The sequence below is a fragment of the Paramisgurnus dabryanus genome, chromosome 7 (genome assembly GCF_030506205.2).
Source record: "Paramisgurnus dabryanus chromosome 7, PD_genome_1.1, whole genome shotgun sequence".
Taxonomy (NCBI): Eukaryota; Metazoa; Chordata; class Actinopteri; order Cypriniformes; family Cobitidae; genus Paramisgurnus; species Paramisgurnus dabryanus.
In genome coordinates, this window is record NC_133343.1 from 40,689,960 (window position 1) to 40,696,935 (window position 6,976).

Consider the following 6,976-nt stretch of genomic DNA (forward strand, 5'->3'; position numbering starts at 1 on the left):
TGTTGGAGATACTCAGATATAAACAACAACATGGATTGCATGGTTAAAGGAGTATTCGAGATGTTGTCCTACAAATTTTTATGTTAAAACCACAGGATAAACTTGTGATAGTTGGAATGCTAAATCATACAGAGAACAACTTGGTAAGCAGGAAAGTGGCAATATTTTGATAAACTAAAGTTTTTAGGCAGTAAAAATGCGTACGTGATGGCTCTTTGGTCATGACCTAAGAATGTTAACAGCATTTGTGTTTGTTATTCCTATTTCTTAATATTTTAACTAACCTTGTAGTGTAATACTTTCCACTCATAGGTATATTACGTTGCAGTTTGTAAAATACTTGGATAAAAATCAGATTTTTATCTAATTTTATCTACTTTAATAGTACAAGATTTACAAATTTTTTGTAAAATGTAACTTCTATTAGTTATTCCTTAAATGGCAATATATTGACTGTGTCCGATAAGAAATACAACTTGTGGGTTTAGAAGAACAAACACAAATGTTTTGAACATTTTTGGCCTTAATATTCTGGTACAGTTTGGCCAACCACAAGCACCTCCTTTCATCTGAAAGTTTTTTGCCCTCTTCTGCTTCATTTGTTATGACTTTTTCAGGAGAAAAAATGTGCGAGGGGCGTTTGGTTTAATGGCAATGTTTAAACTCAGTATCTCCAATATTGCCAACTTCTAGATTAAGATATATTGTTTGTTGTAATTATATCCAAGTAGCACAGAAAGGGCACTTTTCTTGTGGTGACCTCAGCTTAGACATGTGGCTTACTTTCAGCAAAGGTGCTTATTATGAAAATTTCAACCTTCCATTAGCAAACACGCAACAGTGTTTAGCCTGTAGCACCACAGCCAGTCAAAAATGATCAGTGATATATGTTGCGGGTGTTTAGAGTGTAACGACAGTCATTTACTGTTTACATTTTAGTTTCGTTGCCAAAAGTTAAGATTACATTTAATCTTTTTATTAAACATGACTTCTGGGGGCGTATTACAGAAACTTTCTATCTTAGGTCTTAACTTAAGATATGATGTGTTAAGTTAAGATTTTTCACAAATTCATATTACAGAAGCAAATCTTAAATTGATTTAGGATTCTCATCTTATTTCACCAAATCTTCTCATCTCTAGTTAGGAAATCCCAAATCGCTTAATCATGTTCGGCTATCAACTGTCATGTCTGTTACCAAGCAACCAGCAATGCGTGAGCTACTGCTACAGTAAACAAAAGAATTGTCGTTTTAATTTCAATGGGCCAGAAAAATATATTTTATTAAATTCATAGTAATCATAGTCTGTGTTTTGTGTATTCGTGTTTTGTCACATCATCTATCAGTTACCATTCAATTTAAACATTTAGCAAATGTGACTTACAAAAATTAAAAAAATTATTCTTCCTAAGTGCGAGGATACTATTGTACATTTCAACATTTGATAGAGACATGACAAGAAATAGATGCTGAGTCAAGTGTGTACTGTATTCACTATAATCCCATCAAGTGTTCACGGATAAGATAACTGTTTTTTAATAATGAGGGATGACAGAAATTGAAAGATCGCTCCACTAGTGAGAAACATTGTGATTATGTGAATGTGTGAAGGTAAAAAACATTCAAAGAGTAATCCAAAAACAAACATTGATGTTTTTCATCCTCCACTTTGTTAAAAATGTAATGTCATTCTCCCGCAGCTCTATCATAATGTGATTGTTTCAGCTGGCTATCATTAAAGTTTTAAGTTAGGACACCTGTGAGGTTACCCTAAAGTTAAGACCGTTTTTAGGATGTTTTGTCAAGTTAGGATGCTTCTGTAATACCACTTTCCGGTAACACTTTATAATAACTGCACACTATGAAGCATTAGTTAAGCATTACTAAATAGTTAATTCATAATTTATTAAACATTAATAGTCATTAGTAAATAGTTTATCAATGCTTTATTCTTGATTTATAAGCGTATATATAATGTGTTTAATGATTGTCTTTTCATGCTTTATTAATTATCAATTCATCATTTCTAAAATAAGTATTACATTATTTACAGACCAGTTTTTAAGATGTTGTCAGTGGTTCATAAGATCATTCAGGAAGTGTTAATAAATGATTAATAAACTATTTAAACATTCATTTATACATCTTATTATTTAGATGTATAGTAATAAGTTAGTCAGTGTGTTAATAAATGCTTCATTAACACATATTCCTACTGTATTCGTGATTAATTCAGGTAGTTATAAAACATTTAGAAGTGGTCAGTTAACTATTTTTGTGAGCTCATCTAAAGTGAGGACTATTTATGCTTTGTAAAGCTTTTATAAAGGAGATTTAAAGGCTACGTTATCTTTTAAAAAGGAAACAAACACAACGCAGAGTAATACAGAACATAAAACATATTTATTTCAAGATGCAAAAATTAAACTGTGTAATACACTTCATATCAAAGGAAAAATAAACCTCTGCTATATCATAAAAAATACAATAAATAAACAACAACAAAGAAAGTGAATATATAAATATTTTTTAAAAAGTTGTATAATGGACTGAAACATGTCCACAATCTGCACTTCTGGTCTGGAATGTTTGAAACGTTCTTTAATGCCAAGGTCCTCTCTGGAGTATATGAAGTAAAGTAAAGAAAAGTATTAAAGTTTTAATTCAAGAGAACTTTAATCCGCCTTCCCTCTGTCACGACGCATTTTTTTACATTTCAGTACACCAACGGAAATAGAAATGACGCAAATATGTCACGTGGCACGCAAAGAGCCAATGAGCTTTTGATATCACTGCCATAAAGCAATCAGAGTCAGAGTCAGAGTCAAATTTATTTCATCCATACAAATGGAAATTACAGTGCTTACACACACCGTCATGCTCATACAAACAAATAGCACTAAAATATAATAAGCTAAAACATTAAATACACACGCATACAACTACGAAAACTCTACAAATGTACGTTTAAAATGCTCATTATGCTGCCTAACTACTTGTGGTATAAAAGAGCAGGCATACCGCTTAGTGCGTGCCACTGGTGGTCTTAACCGCCCACTACGCTCCATGACCTTGTTGTCCAAACAAGCATAAAGAGGGTGACAGGAGTCCTGCATAATCTTAGCTGCCATTTTCTCCAGGCGGTCATAGTATACTGTATCAATTGTAATTTTCAACCCAACCATTTTTCCAACCCTTTTGTTCAGTTTATCAATCCTCTTCTTCTCAGTGACCCCTACATTCCCACCCCATCCTACAACACAGTAGCTCCACACACTACATATAACAGACATAGCAAACATTTTCATTACATCAGAATTAACATTAAAAGACTGCAACTTCCTCAAACAATACATGCGTGGACTCAATTTGTCCACCAGTGATGAAATATGATCGGTCCATGTCAGCTTATCATTAAAAACCACACCCAAGTATCTATATGTGTTCACTCTTTCTACAATTGCCCCTTTAATTTCCACTGCCTCAGTTTCTATCTTATTTCTTCTAAAATCAATCACTAACTCTTTTGTTTTCTTAACATTGAGCTCCAAAAAGTGACTGTCACAGTACTCAACAAAGGCTTTTATCTCTTTTCTGTAGTGGCTATCATTACCCTGTTCAATTAGACCAATTAAAGCAGTGTCGTCTGCAAATTTCACTACTTGACAATTTGAATGCTGTGGTCGATAATCTGCTGTATAAATGGTAAATAAAAACGGTGATAAGACTGTACCTTGTGGAGAACCTGTATTTGTAATAATTTTTCCTGACATTATGCTCGAGTTCAGTTTGACAGATTGAGTTCTATTCTCTAAAAAATTTAAAATGAACAAACTAAAAGCCCCTGGTACCTTCATATTTATCAGCTTTTCAACCATAATATGTGGTTGAATAGTATTGAAAGCCGAACTAAAATCATAATATAAAATTTTAACACAGCACCCGCTATTGTCCAGGTGTGTATAAATAGAGTCAAGTTTATAAACAATAGCATCTTCTGCCCCCCTACCTTTCTGGTATGCAAACTGACAGGGATCAAGATATTTCTCCACATATGGCTTTAAGTTATTTAAAACTATTTTTTCACACACTTTCATAGCGACCGAGGTGAGGGCCACCGGTCTCAAATCATTCATACCCTCCATTACTTTCTTTTTAGGTACCGGTATGATACAAGATTCCTTCCATAGATCAGGCAAAACATTGAAAGAAAAACAATAATTAAACAAAGTAGTGAAAATGCTGGCTAACTGGAAAGCACAGCCTTTCAGTACCTTAGGTGTAAGCCCCAATGTGTTGTAAAGCTTCTTGAGGCACGATATTTGAAATCAAATTTATATTAGCCTATGACGAACGCGCGAGGGCTGAATTTGGATCTATTGCTCCGAATCGTATGAATTTTAAAGATGTGGATTACAGCAAATGAATAAAAGTAACATCTTTTGTGAATTTATGTTGTATTTTGGTGTAATTGTTGCTTAGTAGTAATAATAACGTATTGCATAGATGACACGTATTGCATAGAGAAAACGCGTTTTTGTTTGTCATGGCAAACTAAATATTAAAAAATAGTTAAATAAATACAGAAATGTTATTTTTTTAAAGTTTTAAAATGATAAATATTGTAAAATTATCTGAATATCATAATCATTTCATTAAGTAAATGGATAAACTGTCTTAAATAAATAAGTCAGACAATATGACTGAAAACATGTCATTAATATGAGTAAGAAACGTTAATGCCCGCGATTTTAATATTTATGAATAAGAATAACTTACGTGCAAATTTGTACCGTTTGTAAATCTGTAAATACGTAATTATTTTACGTATTAGTCCTGTCTGTCATTTAAATGTAAGTAAATGTACGTATGGTACAACCACACTGAAACTTAAAAATACACACATATTCTCATGAGATCACGTTGGAAGTGTACAGTTGTACAGTGTAATTTTTGCATCTTGAAATAAATATGTTTCATGTTTTGTATTACTCTGTGTTGTGTTTGTTTCCTTTTTAAAAGATAATGGAGACTTTAAATCTCCTTTATAAAAGCTTTACAAAGCATAAATAGTCCTCACTTTAGATGAGCTCACAAAAATAGTTAACTGACCACTTCTAAATGTTTTATAACTACCTAAATTAATCATGAATACAGTAGGAATATGTGTTAATGAAGCATTTATTAACACACTGACTAACTTATTACTATACGTCTAAATAATAAGATGTATAAATGAATGTTTAAATAGTTTATTAATAATTTATTTACACTTCCTAAATGATCTTATGAACCACTGGCAACATCTTAAAAACTGGTCTGTAAATAATGTAATACTTATTTTAGAAATGATGAATTGATAATTAATAAAGCATGAAAAGACAATCATTAAACACATTATATATATGCTTATAAATCAAGAATAAAGCATTGATAAACTATTTACTAATGTTTATTAATGTTTAATAAATTATGAATTGACTATTTAATAATGCTTAACTAATGCTTTACTAATGCTTCATAGTGTGAAGTTATTATAAAGTGTTACCCACTTTCCTATCTGCAGTTAAGATAAGATAATGCATTTAGGAACATCATTCTGTAATAGCTTTAGTCTTAAATGAGGTCCTAACTGAAATTACCATGGTTACCAAACAGTTAAGATAAGATTTTAAAGTTAGGACTTTTCTGTAATACGCCTCCTGGTCTCCTTCTCTGAGTATAGGAGCGTTGCTATGCTAATTAGCAGGCTTCTCTGAAGAGGGTCTTTGTTTTCAGTATTCTAACTGTATTTGCATTTTCTTTATTGGAACCTATCAGATCTACTGAAGTACCATTTTGTTGTGTTAGCAGCCAGGCTCGTTTTGCGTGATGTTTAAAAGCCCAGGTGTGTTTGGCATCAAATGTCATTATTATTATGAGTAGTTTAACTTCTGCATGCTTTTTCACCGGCTGTATGTGCTTTGCGCAGGTTCTGCACACATGTGCATGATTTTGCTTTTTCAACAATCATTAAGTTTTATTTTAATTCTTATTGACAATTAATCAAAGATTAATTTAAAAATAAGTTATGTTAAATTTATTTTGTGTTTGTTTCTAAATCTTTTTTGTTTATGTTGCAGAATTCATTGAAAGCAGATTTGAGGTAAGAATTCAGTGTTTTCTCTAGGATTTTTTCCAGCTGTGGAAAAACTGTTAGAGTTACAGTTCCCTGTTGCAAAGTCACGCACAGTCCTGTTTGATAATTTGCACTGCTGTGATTGACACCCAATCAGTTATCTGACATCAGCAGCAATTTTATTCCACACCTGGCCTGTTTGACATAAAGACTTGTGACCCTGACCAGGGGTACCCGTGGGTGAAATGCATATATTTGATGTAATGGGTGTAATAATATTAACGTGTCATTTGTGTTGGTGAGGCAGATTGGGACTCAATAGGCAAGAGTAAATTGTGGGTCTAACATCCAAGACCAGAATTCGACTCGATTCCGATAAGTAGCAGTTTTTAAATGGCCCCATGCTTATTTGTGTTTAAGCTCTGTCTGAAGACTGCTAAAGGTTTCTATTTAACTGCGTGATTTGCGGTGTAACACCTTGATCCGGCTGTCTGAAATAGATGAAACAGTCTTACTTTCTGCCTCAAGTTTTTATTACCAACATCCTTCTTTTCCCACAGGAATAATGTAAGTTTCCTTTCAAACAGATTTGACTATTAATGTCTTGCTGTCCCATATAAGTAGTATTCACTATTTAGCCTTTTGTTTTTGTGATCTAAAGCACAGAAAATTGACAGCTGAGCAGTCAGCAGTGCGGTTTTTATAGCCTATATTCTAAATAACTAATGACCTGATAAATTGATAATATGAGTACAGTCATTATAAATTAAATGCCCAAAAAAATGCGTAATATGTTAATTTGAAAGTTTAATCATGTCTTTTCTCGCATCCATGTCCGTGTTGCCAACTTGGCGACT